The 23,913-nt window shown below is 35.4% G+C and overlaps 1 protein-coding gene across 1 annotated transcript in view; it reads right to left on the bottom strand.

Annotated features, from left to right (window-relative positions):
• The window catches only part of LOC135843923 (uncharacterized), a 222,304-nt gene extending 200,702 nt beyond the window's left edge, over nt 1-21,602 (bottom strand). The window contains exon 1 of the mRNA XM_065361975.1: nt 21,345-21,602. The gene's annotated coding sequence lies outside the window, so the exon portion shown is untranslated. The remainder of the gene's footprint in view (nt 1-21,344) is intronic.
• Between the last annotated feature and the right edge of the window lie 2,311 nt (nt 21,603-23,913).

The following is a 23,913-nucleotide window of genomic DNA, read 5'->3' as shown; positions in this document are numbered from 1 at the left end:
AATAAACATGCAAAATAAACATAGCCAATAATTTTTACTCTCTAAAAAATTTTGGGAACCAAAAAAATTTGGAAAAATTCATAAAACATTTGTTGGAATTCGGCTTATGCAAATGACACAATTCAGCTCAAGCTATGTTAGACGGACAATACGTTACAATATTCATGCGTCTATTCAATATTATCTAACGAAGAGAATAGGTTTTAAAAAAAGAATGAATAAATACGTAGCTGTTATTTCGACGAAGTGCTTTGGTGATGTGTAAGGAAACTGATCAATTACTGTTCGGTCCTTCGATCGAAAAAATTGAAAAGAGAGATGAATCAATAACTAGAAATTTTCCAACATTTTTCCATTTCTGTGTTGGAATTGAGTAATTCCTCCGAACAACTCTCTTTTCTGTAAAAACCATCCAATTTTTTTTTTCAAACAATGCTTTTATACAGTTCCAAATCCCTTTTAAAAAAATTAATATTTTAGAAAATATCCTGTTTTGGTTTTTCTTTTCATGTAGGTAGCTTATTTTACAACGTGTTGCAGAATGCAATCAGTTGAAAAAATGCTGGCTCAATTCAGAATGAATCGAAACTGAATGATAGAATGTGATCAAGGGAGGTTGAGCAAAGTCGACGTTTCTTTAACTCAAACTCGAAAAAGGATATTGATGCACAGAAAGAGGTTTCTTTGAGTGGATACTGTGAGGTATTGCGGGTAATTTTCATGCTGGAAAAATTTGAACAAAAGTGAAGCTTTTGGCAGGAAATCCTTTGAAATGATTCAAAGGGAAAGTAGGAAGTGGAGTGGTTTTTATTGTCAATGTTCGTTTTTTGACGCTCCCACCCTCTAAAGTTGGATCTTATAAGAAAATATTCCCCGTTATTTCTTTTTTGTTCCAAGTCCAGAGAAGCTGGTCTCCACGTAACACAGTGGTCTGTAAAAAAATTTAGCACGCCAAAAATCGAAAAAAGCAAAGTCGAAACGGTCAAAAAATAATATTGGGAACACATCTAGAAATGTCCAAAGCATTCAGTTTTGCATGTTTGGGTGACTTGATCAAGAGTATTTTGACTACAGAGCTATGCAAAGTGGGGGGAGTTTAAAATAACCAGTTTTGTGATAATATTGTGTACCTTTGTCGCGTTTCCTGCTGGAATACATTATACCTAAAAAGTGAACTGTTTACACAGTTTGATAGCATTTTTAACGCTGATTTCAAATCTGTATTCATTTTCAAGTTTTGATGCACTGGTGGCCGAGAATTGAACTATAAAGGTAAGTGCTTTTACTGAATTTTTTTTTGTGTACTGATTGGGTTATGTTAGGTTGCTCAAGTCAGGTCAAAAAAAAATTTTCACGAAAAGTATCACTGAAATGTATATTTTCACATGCTTTTATCAATTCTTGCCACAACTCGCAACATTGGGCGGTAACATGAGATATACATCCAAAGTTGATGTATTACTGCTGTAAATCATCAAATTTTTGAAAAAAAAGTGGTTTGTGGGTAAAAGTATGCCGGAAGTTGTATAGTTTCACGAATTGGTACTTCTCATGACAAATATCAAATTTATCTTGAGAATGAAAATTTACGTTTCAGGAGTGGAGATAGCATGTGAAAGTAAGTACACATTTCAATGGTACTAATCATGATTTTTTTTTGACCTGACTTGATTAACTTAACATAATCCAAAAAGTACGTGAAAAAATTCAGTAAAAATGTTTACTTTTATATGTAGTGTTCAATGCTAGACCACCAATACATCAAAACTTGAAAATGAATACAGGTGATCGTCATTAAAAAAACTATCAAACCTCAGAACCAGTCCACTTTGTAAGCACAATGTATTCCAGCAGGAAACTCGTTAAAGGCACACTAATATGTACATATCATAAAACCAGTTCATGCAAAGCTCCGCCTACTTTGCTTTCAAAAGTGGAGATTGAATAGGCCTAAAGTTACATGCATTTTGATACACACCCAATTTTTTTGAAAATTTTGGAATTTCTCTCTCCCAGTCTCTTGGGTTACCCTTAGACCATTTTGTGAAAATAACTTCAGAAACGTGTTCAGGAAGTTTAAAACCATGCATTTTGATACCGCCCACGCAATTTTTTTTGAAAATTCTAAAGTTAATCCCCCTCCCTTGGGTTATCCTGCACCTATTTCATATAAATTGCCTCAAAAACGTGTTCATGGAGGTTTAAAAACATGTTTTTTGATATGTCATACTATTTTTTTGAAAATTTTGAAGTTGACCCCGCCCCCTGGGCTACCCTTCAACTATTTCGCAAAAATAACCTCATAAACGTGTTCAGGAGGTAGAAAAACATGCTTTTTGATACGTCACACGATTTTTTTGAAAATTTTGAAGTTTACCCCCCTTCACATGGGTTACCCTTCAACTATTTCGTAAAAATAACCTCATAAACGTGTTCAGGAGGTAGAAAAACATGCTTTTGATACGTCACACGATTTTTTTGAAAATTTTGAAGTTTACCCCCCTTCACCTGGGTTACCCTTCAACTATTTCGTAAAAATAACCTCATAAACGTGTTCAGGAGGTTTAAAAACATGTTTTTTGATATGTCACACGATTTTTTTGAAAATTTTGAAATTTACCCCCCTCCACACCACCCAGTTTTAGGTTTAGGGCAAAATGGACTCCAAAAATGGATTCAGCGACCAAAAAATACCCTCTACACCAATTTTCAGATTTTTGGCGTGCTAAATTTTTTTACAGACCACTGTGCGTAACCTTCAAGTTGTAAAAAAAAAAATCAAAAAGGTAGAAGTTACTTACTGCAATAATTCAGGCTTCAGAACGACTTTATATGATAAAACCATTTTCAGTCGATCCAGGAGGTCTAAAATACATATTGAACCTAATGGATTTCTGCTTTATAGGTTGATTAAAGTAATTAAGTTTCAATTTTTTTTTCATTTTCGGCCCAAATTCGATTTTTTAAAAAGTCAACAATAATCGAGAAATTCGCTTCAACATCTGAAAGTTCAGGTTGTGATGGAAGTTTGTCGACATTTGGGCAGCTATGATGAGTGAATTTTCATTTTTTTTAAATCTAGTTCGTGGATCTTTGAAGAAAAAAAATTTTAGTCACGTATCAAGTCGATAATTTGGGCTAAGAAAACGTTTTTCAAGACGTCAAATTCATTTCTTGTGTTACATTTCCATCATAAGACTCACTTTTACTTGAATCCGGTGCTTTTGACGTTCAAGATTGAGTCGATGAATATTTTCGATAGTGATACGAATATGACATCCAAATTTAGCCTCGCTTTGTAGTTCGTTCTCGAGAAAATCGAAATCTTTTCGAATAATATAGCAGTTTTTTCCACTTGGAAAAACGTGTTTTTTTTCGAATTGAAATGTAACTTTTCAACGAAGGAGTGACTAATACAAAAAACAGACGACGAATTCAGACTCGGCGATTTCGAATAAGTCGAAAACACCCGAATACAAACCTAACCAGCCAATACGATGCATGTTATTAAAATTGCATAACCAGTTTGCCGTAAATACGAGGAGCGTTTTAGAAAGAAATCTGGATTCGATAACAAATGATAACGGATCGGTTATGATACAGCGAGCAGCTAACTTAAGCCAGTTTACCTTTTAATAGAATTATTTTCGTAAGACTCAAAACTCTAATCGACTCGATGAAAAGGAATTAAGTATCGTCGTGCTGTAAGATGAAATCAAAATATTGCAACGTGTTGCAGAATGCAATCAGTTGAAAAATACTGGCTCAATTCAGAACGAATCGAAACTGAATAGAAAAAAATGAAATGTGATTCAAGGGAAGTAGAATAAAGTAGGCGTTTCTTGAAGCCAAGCTCAAAAAAGGATATTGATTCGTTGAATGAAATTTCTTCAAGTGGAGACATTCAGGTAGGTATTGAGGTTGATTTCAACGAGAACATGAAAAATCAATGTTTTCATGCTGGAAAAAATTGAAAAATTTAGCCTTGAATGTTTTTCCACGTTGATGCCAAGTCAGATCAAAAGTGAGCTTTTCCCCCTGAAGTTGGATCTTACAAGAAAATATTCCCCGCGTTTGTTTCATTTTTGTTCCAAGTCCAGAAAAACTGGTATCCATGTAACCTTCAAGTTGGAAAAAAATCAAAAAGATGTAAGTTACTTACTGCGTTAAAATCTAGTGTTATTTTGATGTGTTTGTGGGTAATTCTCAGAAAAAGGGTCGATTTTGATATGCATAATTTTGAAAAACGAAAATCATTTTTTTGGAAAATTTCAAGTGGGAATCATTTGTATATGTGTCCCAGATCACTTTTCTAGTGTTGGCCTCAATTCAATCCCCCCACTGTGGACCCCGGCCCCCCTAAAACGGCGATAATTAGAATTCGACCCTCATCGATGTGTAATATGTCGATTGACATGTTTTCAAGGTCGTAGAATTCGAATCTGGAGTTATTTTTTTGTGGAGGTGGAGGGTGAGGCGTGGGGAGGGGGAAAATGTCAAATTTTGCTTATATTATCGTGTAATATGTCGATTTATGTTTTTCAGGCCGCAGAGTTCGAATCTGGACTTATTTTTTTGGTAGGGGTAGAGGTGAAGTGTGGGGAGGGAGAAAATGTAAAATTTTGCTTGTATTATCGTGTAATATGCCGACTAGCGCGATAAAAGTACAGCTGTCTGAAATTTGGCCAAGTCGAAGGACAAATGGGCGCTGGACAAGCCGAAGGACAATCTCAACGTTTTTTCGTTTCTAGCCTTATCTACTGGACATTATTCGATTTTTAACACGTAATAAATGTGTACTTATCATGTAGAATAACTTCCCGTGCTCAATTATTGGTTTTGGCGGGTTCATTGGCGTAAATGAAAACACCAAGCCGAAGGACACAGATTTTGCGAAATATCAAAACTTCACAGATAAGTACGATCAGAACGAGCTGTCATGTAGTTTTTGAAAAGAACGGTGCGGGGTAACATTTCTATGAGAACAGTGAACCAGTGCAGCCACTCACCAGAAAAAAATGTTGGATTGGGAAGCTACCAAAAATAATTGAAAATTGCTCGAAAATTTGCGCAAAAAGTGTGTGACAGTTTTCAAATGTGAATTGTGAGCTTCCTATAGACTTATTGCAATTGCAATTTGCACAATAAGAGACCTTCATGTTCTATGATAATGAGAATGTGTCAATTTTTCCAAAAAAAAAATGAAGTTCATGACACTTTATAACATTCATTTTCAAAAACATGATGTGTGACAGCCAAGTCGAAGGACATTTGGGGTATAAAATCAAATGTACACCAATGAAAGGAGGGCCTAAAAACCTCAATACCATGTGTGAAATGTGTGCGGGGTCATTCTTGAATGGACCAAAAAAAAAAAAATTCATGCTAAAACCGTTGAGAAATTTGCCATGTACACGAATTTCACCTTTTTCTGAGAATTACCCATTTAGTTATAAAGTATTTATCGCGAGGGAAAAAAAGTACTTACTACGAATATTGTTTTTTTTTCTACATAGTTACCTAATTTATTTTCACATTCAGATCGGGGGTTGGGAAGCGACGCGCAAAAATAGTGCGTGTGTAATATCCAAACCACTTGAATTTTTTTTCATCATATACTACTTCATTAGTAATTGTGATTTGTGTTTATAGCAATGTCAAGCTTTTTGAAGTTTTAAAATAAAAGTAGCATCAAAAAATTGAAAACACAAATTCGCATCTATAAGTACCCACAACAGCATGAAAGTCTACTGCCGGTAGTTTTCTGGTCGTTTTGGAGCCTCTGCAGATTTTTCAGTGCTCGAAATTTCCATAAAATTTCTACCAAACAGAGATAGAAATGCAAAATTCACTCTGCACTCCAATTTTAACGCGCTATCAAGTCTGCAGGTGGGTTCAAGTCATTTTGTAGCTTCCGGCAACTTTTTAAAAATTCCTATAGCCTCCGGCAAATTTTAGAAACTTGAAATTTTCACAAAATGTTCAGAATCATTCTCTTTTTTATGTGGTAGCAGAGATTTTATTTTTTATTCAATTTCAAAATAATCCTAAAAATGTCCAGAAGAGGCAGACGTCAAGGCGATGATTCTGAACAACCCGTAAATGGGGATGAAAATACAGAAATCAACCGATTGAAAAATCTTATGGAAATGCAACCCACGCGAAAAAACACCAGTTGTAAAAACCAAGAAAATTACCAGTGGTATTACAACTGGTGTTTTCGGCATGAACCAGTGGTAAAAACCCCACTGGGAACTGTGCCCAGTGGTATTTTGTCCGTTTTTTTGAATTGAAAATCGTTTTTGAAAAATATTTACGGCAGCACAGTTATTGTTTTTTCTATTATAAACCCTCCCAGGACAAAGGATTCTTCCTAAAAAAATTTTAAAAAATGAAAAAAATGAAAAAAAATTTCTTGGCGGAACATGGTTTCGAACCCAGTTCCCTTTGCATTCTTACCTTCTACCTAACCTACTGAGCCACTGGGGAAGTTGATTTTAGCCGTGTTTGAAGCGTTTATATACCCTTTTCAGCACTCTGGAATTTGAAAAATTTCAAGTTTTTTTTTGTGTTTATGATTATAATAGATTATTACACCCTAATAAAATAAAAACTGCTTATATGTATGTGATTATGTTGTTGGGGTATACCTAAGGTGCCAAATTCTAAGGGTCGGAAAATATTTTACATCATTAAAAAGTGCTTTTATTATTGAAAAAAAGTTAATTAATTACAAAAAATTAGTTCAAAAACAATATCAAAATGTATGCCATACGCTCTCAATTTTGAAAACTGAAAACATATTTTTGGAAGAGATAAACTCATATCAACCATGCAAACAAACCATTGATCATATTACATTCCAAGATACCAAATATACCAACTCAGCTGATATGGCTAGGTTATTCAGCCAACATTTTGCAACTGTTGCGAATAACGTAGTTAATTCTTCTCAAACATTGGACCCATTATCCCTTATTCTAGCTAATGATTCCTCAATATTTGTGTTACCAGCTACTGCAGCTGACGTCTCTAATGTCATACAAGGTCTCAAAAATTCCAACTCTAGGGATAGTTATGGTTTAGATGTAGGTCTTATCAAACAAGCTGATCGCTACATATCTCATATACTTGCTGAACTTTTTAATGACTCCATAGATCAGGGAAAATTTCCAGAAAGCTTGAAATCAAGTATTGTAACCCCTGTACATAAAAAAGGAGAAAAATCAAATTTAAACAACTATAGGCCCATCTCTGTAACACCAGTATTCTCAAAGATTTTTGAGCGTCTGTTGTATAATCAACTGATACGATTCCTATCAGCTAACAGCATTCTAAGTGAAACACAATTTGGCTTCCGTCGTGGGAAAAACACCACCAAAGCAATATTTAATTTATTGAACAAAATTCTCCAAGCTGGCCAAGAGGGTGAAAATTCATTGGCAATATTCTGTGATTTATCGAAAGCTTTTGATACCATGAACCACAGAATTCTACTGGGAAAGTTGGAAAAATATGGAATAAGGGGTCCAATCCACAGTTGGCTGAAATCCTTCCTTGAAAATAGGGTACAAATAGTCAAAATCCAAAATGACGAGACTTACACCTTTTCTGAAGAGAAAATAATAGACAAAGGAGTCCCCCAAGGTTCCATACTTGGACCTTTATTGTTTATTCTCTATGTTAACGATTTGTCATCTTACATTAATGCACTTCTAACCCAGTTTGCAGATGATACAACTATGTTTTTAAAAGGTGGTAGCTGGGACACACTGCTTAAAAAAACAGAACATGTTCTCAAAAACTTAATCTGCTGGTTTAATGCAAATTGCATGAGCTTAAACTTGGAAAAAACAGTAACAGTGCCTTTCAATGTAACCCCCAAGGAGGCAGACCTGGTAGCAGAAACTCTCTCAACTCTACCTAATGTCTCTTGTGCTGCAAAGTTCTTAGGGGTTGATGTTCAATGCAATTTAAAATGGGATGTATACATCACTAAATTAACCAGTCGTTTGTCATCTATAAACTTTTTACTCTTTCAGCTACGCCAAATTACAAATCAAAAAACTCTCAGACTTGCATATTTTGGACTATTCCACTCCACAATGGCCTATGGGGTAGTTTTTTGGGGAGGTAATGCATCTTATGTCAAGCAAATACTCACACTACAAAAACGTGCGATAAGAACAATTTATAAACTACCTCTAAGACAAACATGCAGACCTACCTTTGTTGATAATAAAATTCTCACTACAATATCACAATATATTCTGGACATATCTCTCATGGTTTATACTGGGGTTATAACCTTTCCAAAAATTACCCATCCATACAGTACCAGATCACGAGGTAACCTCAGAACTCCCCACCACCGCACAAAACTTCTCCAGAGTAGCACTGTATCATCTGCTGCAAAAGTATATAATCGGATTCCAGGGAGTGTAAAAAACCAGCCAACTGCAAAAAAATTCAAACATGTCCTGAAAGAATGGCTGATAACTAGGGCTTATTATACCCTGGAAGAATATCTCAGCTCCCCGGATCAATAAGAGTTCAAATTTTTTGAAATAACCTGGAGTAGATTTTATGTACCCATAGTTTTAAATCTTCATCTTTTATGTTTTAATCAAATTTTGTTACCCTATATTTCAATCTGAAATTTGTATTCTATGTACTTACATGCTTAACTTGATACGATGGCAGCAATGCTGCCGCATGTATCACAAATAAAGAATTTGAATTGAATTTGAATTTGAACCCAATTTTTAAAAAGTCAAAAGTATTTTCATTAATTTTTTTTTTTCAAGTTTCTAATTTTTACTTGAAAATAAAAACTGGCAAGATTTGAAAAAATTTTCAAAAATTCACAAAAATGTTTTTTTTTTTTCATTTTTCAAAGGAAATTTTGCTATTTTTTAATGAAAATAATTACTTTACAAAAAAAAGTACTTCCAAAAACTATTTCTTTGTGTTGCAATTTTTTTTGTTTTTGGTCTTTTTCAAATTACTTACCTACAATGATGTTAGTTAGGCACATTTATATTACATTGCAAAGAAAATATACATCTCCACTTGTACTTCTAAAAAATGCCATGTTTAATTACCATTGGTAAATGAGTGGTACAAATGATTGCCACTGGGAAATGTGCACCAGTGATACTGTACCACTAGTGATTCAAATAGACCCACTGGATAACCATTGGTGCCACGATAGCCACCAATGGTGTTAACTAATCACCAGTGGGAAAGCAACGCCACTAATGGAAACCACTGATTTAGGTACCACTGGTTTACCAATGGTTTTTTCTTTTACAACTGGTGTTTTTTCGCGTGGGAAATTCAGATAAATTTGACAAACAACAACAATACCTACAAGTAAAATTAATAATCCACCTACGATTCTTAACGACAATATGAATTACAGATTGTGGCGTAAAATTGTTGTTAATGAAATAAAAGCGTTGAAATATCTATGTTGTTTTGATGGATTAACCAATCTATTCGTGGTTTTATATGATTCAAATTTCAGTAATGTTAAATTACTTACTTGATGTGATGAACAACATGAGAAATAATGTGTTTGTGTGATCTATTTTTTAAATAAAGTTGTGCAAAAACCCGCTTATTTGGCATGGAATGACCCTCACACAACTTGAAACATCGCGATGTGTTCTTAAAGAAACGCGTCAAATACTATCATTTACCCTTGGTATAGCTAAGTCAGCACTTTCTTTCATAACAGTAACAAAATAATATAAAATAAGATACAAATAAAACAATTCGAAACCAGAAAACACGAAAAATTACAAAAAAAAAATGAATAATACGACAACGCGAATATGCAATAATGCAAAATTCAATATCAAAAAACAAATAAAAATAGGAACAACAAAAAGGAGAGGGCAAAACCGAAACCAAATATTTCTTTTTCCAGAAGAAAAATTACCACCAGGTCTTTTTTAGGGATCGCTCGATCGAAAAAATTGAAAAGAGATGAGTCGATACCTAGAAATTTTCCAACATTTTTCCATTTCTGTGTTGGAATTGAGTAATTCCTCCAAAAAACATTCTTTTCAGGAAAACTGAATAGAAAAATGTGATTAAGGGAAGTAGAATAAAGTTGGTGGTTTTTCTACTCCAAACTCGAGAAAGGATTCACAGAAAGAGATCTTTTTGAGTGGATACATACTTTGAGGTATTGAGGTTGATTTCAATGAGAACATGAAAAAATTATTTTTTTCATTCTGGAAAATGCTGAAAAATTTAGCCTTGAAAGTTTTTCCTCGTTGATGCAAAATCGAAACAAAAGTGAAGCTTTTGGAAGGAAATCCTTCAAACGGGAAGTAGGAGGTGGAGTGGTTTGTATTGTCAATCTTCGCTTTTTGACGTTCCCATCCCTTAAAGTTGGATCTTATAAGAAAATAATCTCAGTTTTTTTTTTCATTTCTGTTCCAAGTCCAGAAAAACTGGTATCCTTCGATACGAATTCGTAGCCTTGAGCAGATATTACGCGAATTAAGGTGAGCACTTCAAGAGAGGTAAGGAAATAACAACAAAAGGAACGCACTTCATTGCTGATAGGAATTCATTATTAACCTCACGGAGCTCGTAGGCCGATAACTCAAAGTAACCTTCAAGTTGAAAAAAAAAATCAAAAAGATGTAAGTTACTTACTGCTATAATTTTACTCCTTGTGTCATAAATGGTAAGTAGTTTGTTAAAATTATCTATCTCGACCATAGAAAAATTCAGGAACCAGACAAAGGTAATTCAAGAGGTCAGAGAAAAATATTATCAGCCAGAATTTCAGTCGCTGAAATGCATTTTCAGATTGTGAATTTTGCAAAATCGTAATTTGGATCAAAAATAGGAGATAAACCAAAAAAAAATTTACATGTAGTTATCCCATATTTGACCTCTCGATTTGATTGGAAACGGCTTAGAACAATTTTGAGAAGTTTTACAGCCTTCGGCAGATTTTTGAAAATTGCAATGTCTACAAAATTGTACCCACAATGGTGTTCCGATTTCAGAACGACTCTAAACGATCTGAAACCATTTTCAATCGATTCAGATGATCTTCAATTTCTTAAAATAATTTTTGACCCAAAGATTTTTCTAAATTCACCTTAACACTTTAAAGTTTGGCTGGCGATGGAAATGTGTTCACATTTGGGCATTTCACCTAAGCACATTCTCCAAAAATCGAAATGAGCAGCTAAGATGAGTTTGAATTTACATATCTACTCGTATGGATCTTTGGAGAAAAAAAATGTTGGTTGCGTATCAAGTCGATAATTTGGCCTGGGAAGGTTTTTCAAGACGTCAAATTCAGTTACGATTTCTGACCATTTCGAGGTCGCTGAGCACAAATATAGCGTCCAAATTTCCAGGTCGCCTTGTACATAGTAGCATTTTTAAAGGGAAGCTAGAAGGTGGTGTGCTTTTCATTCGCTTTTTGACTCTCCCACACCTTAAAGTTGGATCTTAATAATAATAAGGAAATATTCCCCGTTTATTTCATTTTAGTTCCAAGTCCAGATGAACTAGCGTCCAAGTAACCTTCAAGTTGAAAAAAAAAAAAAATTAAAAAGACGTAAGTTGCTTACTGCATACTATTTCTTTCTTTGATCAATAAATACACCATTCACAGAAAGAATTTAGCATGAAACAATAATTATTATTGATTAGTGATTACATATCACGAGTTTTATTATGTACGAGTATATGTGAAAATAAGTTGGTAATTTATCAAATAAATCATCGCGAACAACACAAAAGTTACAAAAAATTATCGAGAAGTGAAAAAACATTTTTCTTCTATGTGAGGAGTTTTTTTTTGAATTTAAACATTTTTTTTTTTTTAATCTGAATAAATACCTAATAGATTTTTAGAAAGTTTGAATTGAAAAAAAAACGAACAGGCCTGAGTCAAAAATGTGCTTCAAGTTCCTAAAAAGTCGGCAAATAAATCCCTTTATTGAGAGTAAAAATTTACTAGATTTATCGACTTTCTCGAGTCCGGCAAAAGGTTTCTAAGATTTGACAACTTTAGGGTGAAGGAGTGAACTGGTATTCAAGAACTTCCCAAGTTGAGGAGAAAAAAATCAAAAAAAGAAGTAAATTACTTACTCCAAATGTATTGTGTTCTATGTGTCCATGTACTTGCTGCTAAAAAAAAAAAAAATGACTGAATGCTCCATAAGCATAAATGTTTATAAAAATGATCAAAAATGATCAAGTGTTGATCACCGCCGTCACACTGTGATACACTTTTTGAACTGTTGCTTTGTTTTTCGTAATAATTTCTCAAAAATGCATTAAAATAGTCGCCAGAAAAGTAAAATAGTCGCCAGAAAAGTAATTGACGTACAGAAATGATGATGATTTAGCTTCAGCTTTACTCGTTGTGCTGCTAAAAAAAACATCATTTAAATTTTATGGGCATTCTTCTCCAATTTGCATTCATCCTGATTCTTTAATCTAGAAATATTTTCAAAATTTCACATTACATGAAGAAAAAACACAAATCATGTTTGATACTGTTTATAATTTCTTTACAGTTTACCCTTATTACTTCATTTTTCTATTTTTTTAAATCACTATCGAAATTCCAAGTACCTACTTGGTATTTACTTAGTGATATTTTGATTTGAACATCTACGTATTGATTCTATGTAACTGAAATTTACATTACCTATATCTTATTTCAACATGCCGTGTAGTCTGGAAATTTTTTTATAGACCTTTTGGAGAAAATTCCAGTTTTCCATTTGCAACAGTTTTTATGGTAGGTACCTACCTAATGTAAAGCTGAAATTTCTGAAATATAGCTAGAGGCTATAGAACGGTTTGAAACCATCTCCAATCGACTCAGTTTATGCATCAAAATTAGGGTACGAATTGATTTCAGCATTTCAACTTCATTTGGTAAAATTTTATGAAAATTTTAGCTTTTCAAAAATCCGCTGCAGGCTTTAGCACGACTGAAAACAATATTAAACCATTTACAATCGATTCAAGAGGTCTATAATATTGTACCTGTTGCATTTCAACTTTATAGGTTGATAGTTTCGATTTTTTTTTTCAATTAATGACCCAAATTCGATTTTAAGAAAAATTACCAAAAAATGTTTAGCTTGTGTGCTGGAAATTAGTCCACTTTTTGGCATTTCACCTGAGCATATTTTCAATAATTCGCCAAAAATCAGAAAATCTAAATGAGCAGCTTAAGACTCGGTAAGACTCTATTTTACTCAAATCAGGTACTTTTGACGTTCAAGCTTAAGTTGAAGAATAATATAACTGAATTCTTCATCAAGATTTTTGACTATTTTGAGGTCGCTCAGCACAAACATGGGGTCCAAATTTACCCTCACCTTGTATGTAGTTCTTGAGAAAATCGAAATTGTTCGAAGAATATTGCATTTTTTTTCATTTTTGCGAGGTAATTGTATTTTTTGAGTTGAAATGTAACTTTTCAGTAGAGGAGTGACCAATACGAAAAACCAACGCCGGATTCGGACTCGGCGACTTCGAATTAGTCGAAAACACCCGAATACAAACGAATCAGTAAATATGATGCATGTCAATAAAATTGCATAACCAGTTCGCCGTGAAAATGAGAAGCGTTTTCAGAAGGAAGTTGAAAAAATTCTGGCTCAATTCAGAATGAATCGAAACTGAATAGAAAAATATGACTTGGTGAAGTACGAGAATGAAGTCGGGTGTTTCTCCAACTCAAACTCAAGAAAGGATATTGATTTACAGAAAAGAAATTTCTTCAACTGCATTCGTTTAGGTATTGAAGTTCATTTCAATTAGAACATGAATAAATTAATTTTTTGATGCTGGAAAAAGTTGAAAAATTTAGCCTTGAAAGTTTTTCCTCATCGATGCAAAATCAGAACAAAAGTGAAGCTTTCGGCAGGAAATCCTTTCAAATTATCCAAAGGGAAACTAGAAGATTTTTGTTCCACGTCAAGAAGAACTGGTGTCCAAGTAACCTCCAAGTTGGAAAAGAAAATCGAAAAGACGTAAGTTGCTTACTGCTTTATTTATACATTTTTTAATAATATTTATGTAGTACTTAATCTGTGATCGCGAACAACAAGAAAATTACAAAAAATTATCGAGAAGTAAAAAAACATTAATCTTCTACGTGAAGAGTTTATTTTTGAATTTAAACATTAAATTTAAATAAATTATAGATTTTTAGAAAGTTTGATTTTGAAGGAAAAAAAACGAACAAACCTGAGCCAAAAATGTGTTTCAAGTACCAAAAAAGTCGGCAAATAAATCCCTTTATTGAGACTAAAAATTTATTAAAATCCACTTTCTCGAGTCCGGCGAAAGGTTTCCAAGATTTGACAACTTTGGAGTGGAGGAGTGAACGGGTGTTCAAGAAGTTTCCAAGTTGAAGAGAAAAAAATCAAAAGAAGATGTAAATTACTTACTCCAGTTGGTGAATTTTTAATGATGATTAATTATTAATTATTACTAGGTATGTATCAGTGATATCGTGAATTGTGATTACCGAGTCTCAAATTGGTCGAAAAACATGTCTTACTCGATTTTTTGGGGGAGAATAAAAAGAATCCAAAAAATGCGACAATGTAGTGAATGCATTTTTTTTGTAAAAAAAAAACTTGGTTGCGAATCGAGTCAACATGTTCAAAAACAATGTTGTTACACCCTACCTACTTAACGAAAAATTAGAATTCATCTTATCGCAAAGTTGATCATAAATCAAAAATTCATATTATATCGTTTTTATTTTTTTGTCTTCATAAACGAAAAACGCAATCAAACACATAAGGGTATATTTCAGATCAAAAATCATACGAGAAAACATTTTCCAACGAACGAATATATAACTTAAAAGTATATATGTAAGTATAAAAGATAAAAACGGGAATTGAAAGCTGTCAAGTGTAAATAAGAGATGTTGAATGATTTGAAATGTTCAAAAACGATGCTTTTGTTGTACTTGACAAAAAGTTTGAATTCATCTTACTGCAAGGTTGGTACTGAACTTTTTAAATTAGCCTGGTCAAGAAACACGACTTTAGTTCACCAATTTTGGAAAAAAGGACCTTACCTGAGAAGATTCACTTAATACACTAGGTGAAATTCATGGTTTAATCGATTAAATTTTGCCATACTCCAATGGTCTGTACTGGTTTTTTCAACCTCGATGTCGATATGTAAACCTGATTCTAACCACGCATAGAGGATTCCTATGTTGCTTTTCCCCTGAGAATTAAACACAAATTGCTGTAGTTCTCCCATATGGTCTACCATCGCGTCTAAAGTTGTATACGCCCTGGCCCATGGCCATAATAACACTCTAATCTAACACTTTTTTATTTCAAAAAATTAAAACGTACGTAATTATTTTCTCAGCCGAGGTCACCACTTTAGGGGGTGGGAGCGGAAAAAATCGCACATTTTTTTTGCCATGTAGTTAAGGACCACCCTAGAGTTGAGGTTTGCGGGGTTCGATAGCAAATTCAACGTAGAATTTTTTGATATGGCTAATTTTATGATAGAATTATATTGGAGAAATAATTAGCTAATGTGGTCACGCCGTTGAACTCTGGTAGAAAATTTCATTTACCCTTGGTATAGCTAAGTCAGCACTTTATTTTATAACAATAAAAATAATACAAAATGAAACTAACAATACAAAACCAAAAACCGCAAAAAATATACAAAAATACAGCAACGCAAATAAGTATGCAATAATGCAAAATTCAATATCAAAAAACACAAAAAAATGTCGGAACAAAAAGGAGAAGGCAAAACCGAAACCAAATAACTTCTTTTTCCAGAAAAAATATCATCGCCAGATCTTCAAAGCAGCCTCTCGATCAAAAAAATGTTGGTGTGAAAAAACAATTATTTTTCTTATCTCCTTAATACAGTTTCTTTTAACTCATGTTTTCCGCAAATATCCCAACTTAACGCCTTACTTTTTTGGCTGGAGGGTGTGACTGAGACACCCCACTCCTCTGTTTGATTTGCCTCTTCAGACTTACAGGGTGTCTAACGGTCATGAAACACACTTGAAAAATTTTTTTAATTCCTTAAAATGACAAAAAAATTAGAAAAATGAAAAAATTGAAATGCTTAATTTTTGATCCTGTAAAAAAATGGCCCAGAGAGGGCACAGGTTGTTGTCGCTAGAGGTAGTCTCTAGGTAGTAGCTCGGATCATCAAGAGGAGCCAGTCCCCCAGGACAGATGAGAAGGCGAAGACAACACCAGGGATATTCTGCGCGTCCACGTCGTGCGGGGTGGTAACATGTTGCTGTTCGATGGACTCGGAATGGATAAACATGGCTAAAGCAGAATTCTACAGTTGGTGGAACGACGGGGAGGAGTGGCAAGTCGAAGGCCAAGCCTCTACATAAATCCGGATTACAAACAAGAATGCATAAGAGCTGCAGAACACCAACAACTCACTCGTTCCAGCCCCAGGGAAGCGCAAGAGCTTCAGAGTGAGTAGGCGAATACCAGCGCCTAAAAACTGGCAAATTTGGCTAAGGGAGTAAACCCCAACAGAAAATCATGGTGGAAGGCAACGGGAAACCAACACCATTATATTTCCCTAGAATTATATGGACATCAATTTAGCAACGGCCCTAAGTCTCCATCAGGCTGATCCTCATCCGCCAAGGCAGCCGGATAGGGTGCTAAGAATACGCGGAGTTAAAACAAGGCGGAACAACATCAACGTCGCAACCTGGAATGTACGCACTTTGTATAAAATTGTACAACTTGTTAGTGTAATTAAAGAAGCCAGGAGATTGCAAATTGACAATCGACGTGTTAGGAATAAGTGAGACCCGATGGACTGGAAATGGTAGATACCGGGTAGATGAAAATTATGAAATGATCTTTGCTGGGAAAGACACACACGAACAAGGTGTGGGTATATTAATACATACCAGAATCAGCGATAAAATCAGTGCCATAATTCCAAAATCAGAGAGGATACTACTCGTGAGATTGGAGGTCAAGCCAAAACCAATGGTGATAATTCAAGTTTATGGTAGAGATCATAAAGAAATTAAATCACGGATTGGAATGGCAAAGACCGCTTTCAACAACCTTGCCAATGTGCTGGGAAATTGAACGATGCGTATAGATCTGAGGAAGAGAATTATGCGATGCTACGTATGGACCGTTCTGAAGTATTCCTGCGAAACATGGACCATGAGTGCAGAATGCGAGAAGAAAGTATCCGCTTTTGAGATGTGGTGCTATCGAAGGCTACTACGGATCTCATGGAAGGACTTCATTACCAACAAGGAAGTACTAGCAAGAATAGGAGAGGAGCGGAAAGTCGTAGTTGAAGACATCAAAAACGGAAAGCTAAAGTATTTAGCTCATAAAATACGAGAAAACGGTATTTTCATGCTAGCAGTACAGGGGAAAATCCAAGGAAGATCGACGAGAGGGAGGAAACGATCGGAACTGTTGACAACAAACTCACCAGCCAACTCTCCCTGCAAGACCCTGAAAGAAACGATTAGATACGCTAGATACCGGCTAATATAGATGGACATATCCTGTAAAGGAGCGCGACTACGACGACGACGTAAAAAAATGGCAACCCTGTGTCGACAAGTGAATAGGATGTTATAGGTACCCATCAGGTCCTTCCGATCCAGAAGGTCAGGAAAAGTTTGTCTTTTTGCCTAATGGGTCCTTCTTTTTGTCCGAAGATCCTTCATTTTTCAGAACTTTCAAAAATTTGTCATTTGATCGAAATTGAGCGAAATGGCTGTAGGTGGATAAGTATGACGAATTTGCCCCCGAGAGCTTCAGGGTTGATATTTGCATGGAAGTGGGCACCCTTGAGCACCTTCCGTCACGAAATCTTCAGCCCCCCCCGTTTTTGAGAAACCCCCCTTTTATGAAATTACAATAGAAATTTTTTCCTCAGCCCCATGTGAACCGATTTTTACAATTTTTGGGTATGTTGTAAACATCCATAAGAGGTATCCCCACAAAAATTTTCACCCCCCACCCCAAAGACGTTTTTTAGCCTTGTTTGCCCGTTTTAGCAATGATCATGATTCTGCACAAAAATGGGAATAGTATTTTTAAATGTGTTTTCGACTCCCAAAAAACATATATTTTTTTCAAAAAAATTTTTTGGTGGGTCGTGGTCAAAAATTGAAAAAACTAAAAGAGGTGGTAAAAATGAATTCTGGTGTAAATTATTGTTTTTGGTAAAGGAGGTGTCGTTTCCATATGAATCGAACCCCCCGAACACGAATATGACGTCCAATTTAATGCTACCCTCAACCACACCCCTCCAGTGCCTCTGCCCCCACCTCAATTTTTACTATGTAGGTATTATACTAAAAATTGAGCTATATAATAATATTGGTGTCGTTCTCATATGAATAAAACACCCCGAACACGAATATGAGGTCAAATTTTATGCTACCCTCATCCACACCCCTCCGGTGCCTCTGCTTCCACCTCAATTTTTACTGTATTTAAGGTTGAGCTATTTTCAAAATGTTTTGGTGTCATTTTCATGTGACTCAAATACCCCAAAAACGAATATGACGTCTCATTTAATGCTACCCTCCACCACACCCCTCTAGTGCCTCTGCCCCTACCTCAATTTTTACTATTATATTAAAAATTGAGCTATATAATAATCTTGGTGTAGTTTTCATGTAAATCAAACACCCCTAACGGGAATATCAAGTCCAATTTAGATCTACCCGCATCTATCCCCTTCCAGGCTACAGCCAGCTCCTCGAGAATGTTAAAGTTTGACCCTTGCGATGTCGTTGAGTTTTCAACCTTCGCGAAACATACCTTTAATATGTAGTAATTGATTTGATTTGAAGTAATTATTGGTCGAGGATTGATCGGATCGAGTTAGCAAAAAAATGTATTGTTTAGGTGGGGGCAGTGGCACTGTAGGGGTGTGAATGAGGGTAGCGTAAAATTGGATGTCATATTCGTGTTCAGAGGGTTTGATTCATATGGAAACGACTCAAACATTGTAAAAATATCAAAACTTTTAAAAATAGTATAAATTGAAGTGGGGGCAGATGCACTGCAGGGGTGTGGATGAAGGTAGAGCTGAATTAGACGTCTTATCGTGTTCGGGGTGTTTGATTCATATGAGAACGACACCAATATTATTATATAGCTCAATTTTTATTATGATAGTAAAAATTGAGGTGAAGGCAGAGGCACTGAAGGGGTGTGGTTGAGGGTAGCATTAAATTGGACGTCATATTCGTGTTCGGGGGGTTCGATTCATATGGAAACGACACCTCCTTTACCAAAAACAATAATTTACACCATAATTCATTTTTACCCCCTCTTTCAGTTTTTTCAATTGTTGACCACGACCCACCAAAAAATTTTTTTGAAAAAAATATATTTTTTTTTGGGAGTTGAAAACACATTTAAAAATGCTATTCCCATTTTAGTGCAGAATCATGATCATTGCTAAAACGGGCAAACAAAGCTAAAAAACGAGATTGGGGGATATGGGGGAGGGGGTGAAAATTTTTGTGGGGATACCTCTTATGGATGTTTACAACATATGTACTAAAAAATTGAAAAAATCGGTTCACATGGAGTTGAGAAAAAAATTTCTACTGCAATTTCATAAAAGGGGGGTTTCTCAAAAACGCGGGGGGGGGGGTCTGAGGGTCTGAAACTTTCGTGACGGAAGGTGCTCAAGGGTACCCACCTTCCCTGCAAATTTCAACCCTGAAGCTCTCGTGGGCAAATTCGCCATACTTATCCACCTATAGCCTTTGAACTTTATTTTTCAGAATTTTAATTTTTTCAAACGTCAAAATAATTGAATTAATAACAAAAAATTAAATGTTTTGTTAATGAAAACCGATTGATTATTTCCATTGTTCGATGTTCATGTAGGTAGGTAAGTATTATTATTTTTTTATTTCTTTTAAAAATCAAGTATAAATTTTTAAAGAATTTTTTTGACAATTTTGTGGAAATGAAGTAATGGGAGAGAGATCAGATTTTCCATTTTGATAATGTACTTCCAAAAGGTCCTTGCAAGGTCCTTCTTTTTAGTTTTCAGATTTTGTTAGATAGTATGGGAGTCTTGTTAGACATCCTGACTTAAAACATCACAAAAAATGAACTTGGAAAAATCTTCATTTTCATCCCACTCTTGGAAAAAAATTACCAATTCACTCGTGGGTAAACTCCATCTCCCAAAACCGCACTCTCGCCTAAATTATTTTAAATTTTTAAACACACCAGCAACAAGACACAAACCGCCACATCATCATTTTCACAAAAAACACACAAAAAAACACCCCACTCACACACACATCTAATGAAAAATTAAACCCTGGCAAGTGAAGTTACCTACGCGATAATCAAATGAACGAGATAGTTTCACGTATGAAATCACTCTAACATGGTAATTCGGCTCGGGGTCATATTTCACGAGTAAATTTACCAACACCTGCTGCACATTTCCAACTAGCTGGAAGGCTTATACCTCTCCATACCTTATACACAGACACACGACGACGTCCGTATATTTACCTCTACAAATACATACATATAATACTCGATCGTACAACAGCAATTCGCACAACATTACGGAAACAAAACACACACGAGAGTTTTAGCAGAAGCAGCAAGCAACAGCAGCCTCGCAGTTGTAATAATTTTTAATCCATTTAGTACCTATACCTACTCGTAGTCGTAATGTTGAGAAAATGTCAAATTTATCGTTCCGTATCAGTGCCATTAAAGTCGAGAGGTCGTTCAATTTAATTATCGAGCTGAGCCAGACAAAGATGCGAAGATGAAGATTAAAAAAAAAAATAAGTCTCGTTATCGTAGGAGGTAGGAGGACCTATCTACGTCGACTTTTGTGATGAGGCAGTATAGGCAGATGGAAATTTTGTAGTTATGTATAAAATCTCGACGATGAGGTACTCGAATTTCGTGTAGAGTGAGGTACGTCTTATGAGAGATTCCACTTGTGATATTTTCCAACTTAGTAAAGTACCACTTGAAAGAATACCTACCTATACACAGTAGTCGTGTATACGGTATTCTTTGAGTAAAATTAAATATTTTGCCAGAAACGAGCGAGGATACGTAAGTATTTGTATGTATATCTTAAACCGAGTACCGGTATAATTAAGCAACGTTTTAAATCCGCAAAGGTAGTATCTGCCAGTCTATACGTAGGTATAATATAAATGACCTTTTAATTACCTACTACTACGTAAGCATTTTAGAAAGCATAAAAAAAAAGTAAAACCGACAGTTTGAGGAAAAGGAAAAAAAAATACTCGTACGTACCAGGTATTTAAAAATCGTTCCGAATTTATTTCACATAACGCGAGACATGCGACGTCAACGACTCCGAAACAAAACAACGATGACAACGACAACGACTCTCGGAGCAGCCAAAGTAAAAAAAAAAAGAAGAAAAAAATCCACGAGAAAAAAAAATTACCAACTCGCACACCGAAACTCGAATGCTACTAAAAAGGCCGTAGTTGCAATATTAAAGCAACTAGTACATGTCAAAAGTTTTCTTTTTAGAATACCCAACATAATGACTGTAGGACGCCTGCGCCTATGTACCTATATACCTTGCACGCCACCCACACCTTGCTCTCTTAGATGTAGAAATGCAACAGTAGCCTGAAGCGCTCAGACATGCTGATACATGTGCCTAGCTCTTGAATTCTTCGACGACCGGCCTCGATGCGATGAAAATTTCGACAAATTTTCAACTCATATATCGCTCCATACTCCATACAGGTAGGCTGCTGGAGAACGTGACTATAAACTTTTTAATTGATGCGTGTGCTGTATGCGGTGTTGTTTTAAATCATATCAACAACTCACGAGAAACAAGCCCTCTCTCTCTTCTCTTACTCTCTTATAGTCGTCTGAGTCGACACGCGCGTTGAATTAATAAGGCTGCCTTTTTTTTTACCTCCTATCTCTGCTCGTACTACTCGTACCTTTGCCTTTAGTGTGCCTTGTTGGTTGGACGACGATGAGCAGCGAGCAAACGAAGGATACTCTGTAGAATTCGCCCCTTTGATGTTGGGTTTTCGTATGTGTACTATGTTGGAATTAGCACGAGCGAGGTGTGCTTTTTAAATTAATGCAATTATCGTACTATATGTATACCTAGATCTACTCTGTGTGTATGCTGACGAGAGATGAGGTTGGGGGAATGTGGAGAGAGATGTTGAACGCGAATATCGTTTAATTTTTACGCATCTGTGAGTTCGAGTCTGTATGGTGGTTTTTTTGCGCATCTTTTCATGCGGTAATCTTCTCTTTGAAAATGAACGCTAGTCGAGATTTTGATTCTCTGAAGGATTTGATTTTTCGAGCCGAAAAAAAACGACGTGAGGTTTGATGTTGGCGAAACGCGGATCTAGTTTCAGTTTACGATGGGTATATGCGGGAGGGTGGAAATTGATGCGATTTTAGTTGAAGTTTTTTTTCTCGTGGGATGGTTTGATTTTTTTTTTGAAAAGGTTAGTGTTGGAAAATATATACGGACGCGAATGAAGAGAAAATGCACGTTTTATGTGGTGGATAGGAAGGGTGTTGGATAAATTGCATACGCAGTTTGCCGTAAATACAGATGGTCTCGAGTACAGCTATCTCGAATTATTCTGGTTTTGGGTATGGGTCTTCGGATTTTGCTCGGAATTTTTTTCTAGCTTCCTTGCATCGGCGAAGACCAAAATATGAAAAATAAAGCTTACCTTTTAGCATTTCAAATCAAATTAGCCTTTATCTTGAATGCTTAATTCTGCACGTACGATCAGAATACTTAAAGTACGTAAATAAAATGATGAAAAACAATGATACACATACACATCAGAGGCCCTTACCTCAGCCTGTTAGCTTCTGATAAAAATTAAGCTTTTGTTTTTCGCTTTCGACTTCGAGATTAAATGGCTGTAATGCTAGCTTGTGGCTGGCTCTCTCCACATGGCTGAATTTGGCTTACAGCTTTCAGTTTTTGGCTTTCTAGTCGGGGGAGCGCATAAGGATCTATTGCACACCCCTGACGATCCACAGGTGGAACGGGGCAACTTCTTTCTGAAAGGGGTAGTCCTAAAGAACATTTCTAGTCGTTGTCCTCAAAAAAAGAAGTAGCCCTACTTACCTACTTGCAAAATGGTGGCCATTTTGATTGACAAGTCAGCCGAAATCACAGATTTTGCGTTCCAACGGACGGACATGCACGAAAATTTTTAAACCGTACAAAGATAGATTGAAAGAGCAGACAAAAATTCATCTTCTGTCAAAATTTCAAATGCTGAAGTGCCTTTTTCGATTTTTGGTGAATTTTTAAAAATTAAATTTACACCAAAAATGATGGAAAAAATCAAAATTTTATCAAATTGACCTAGAAAGCTGCAATTTGGGATATACCCTATTTTTGAACTTCCAAATCGATTGTAAACTGTTTCAAACCGTTTTGAGTAGTTCTGGAGCCTCCAGCAGATCTTTGAAACTTGAAATTCCCACAAAATTTCATCAAATTGAGTTGGGAGAACCGAAATTTTTTCTGCGAACTGATTTCAATTTTCTACGAAGCTGACTGCAGGTGGATTTCAAGTCGTTTTCGAGCCTCCAGCGACCTTTTTGAAAATTACTGGAGCCTCCAATAAATTTTTGAAACTTGAAATTTCCCAAAAATTTTAACAAACGGAGATGGAACGCCAAAATTTACTCTGCGACTGCATGGTGGTTTCAAATGGTTTTGAAGTTCCAGCTGCTTTTTGGAAATTTCAATTTTCCAAAAAAATGTCATACAGACTTTCAAAAATTCGCTGGAGGCTCCAAAATGACTTGAAATCCACCTACAGTTGACTTCGTAGAGTATTGA

Source organism: Planococcus citri, chromosome 4 (assembly GCF_950023065.1).
Source record: "Planococcus citri chromosome 4, ihPlaCitr1.1, whole genome shotgun sequence".
Taxonomy (NCBI): domain Eukaryota; kingdom Metazoa; phylum Arthropoda; class Insecta; order Hemiptera; family Pseudococcidae; genus Planococcus; species Planococcus citri.
Note: the sequence above shows the minus strand (reverse complement) of the source record. Positions and strands in the feature narration are given on the sequence as shown.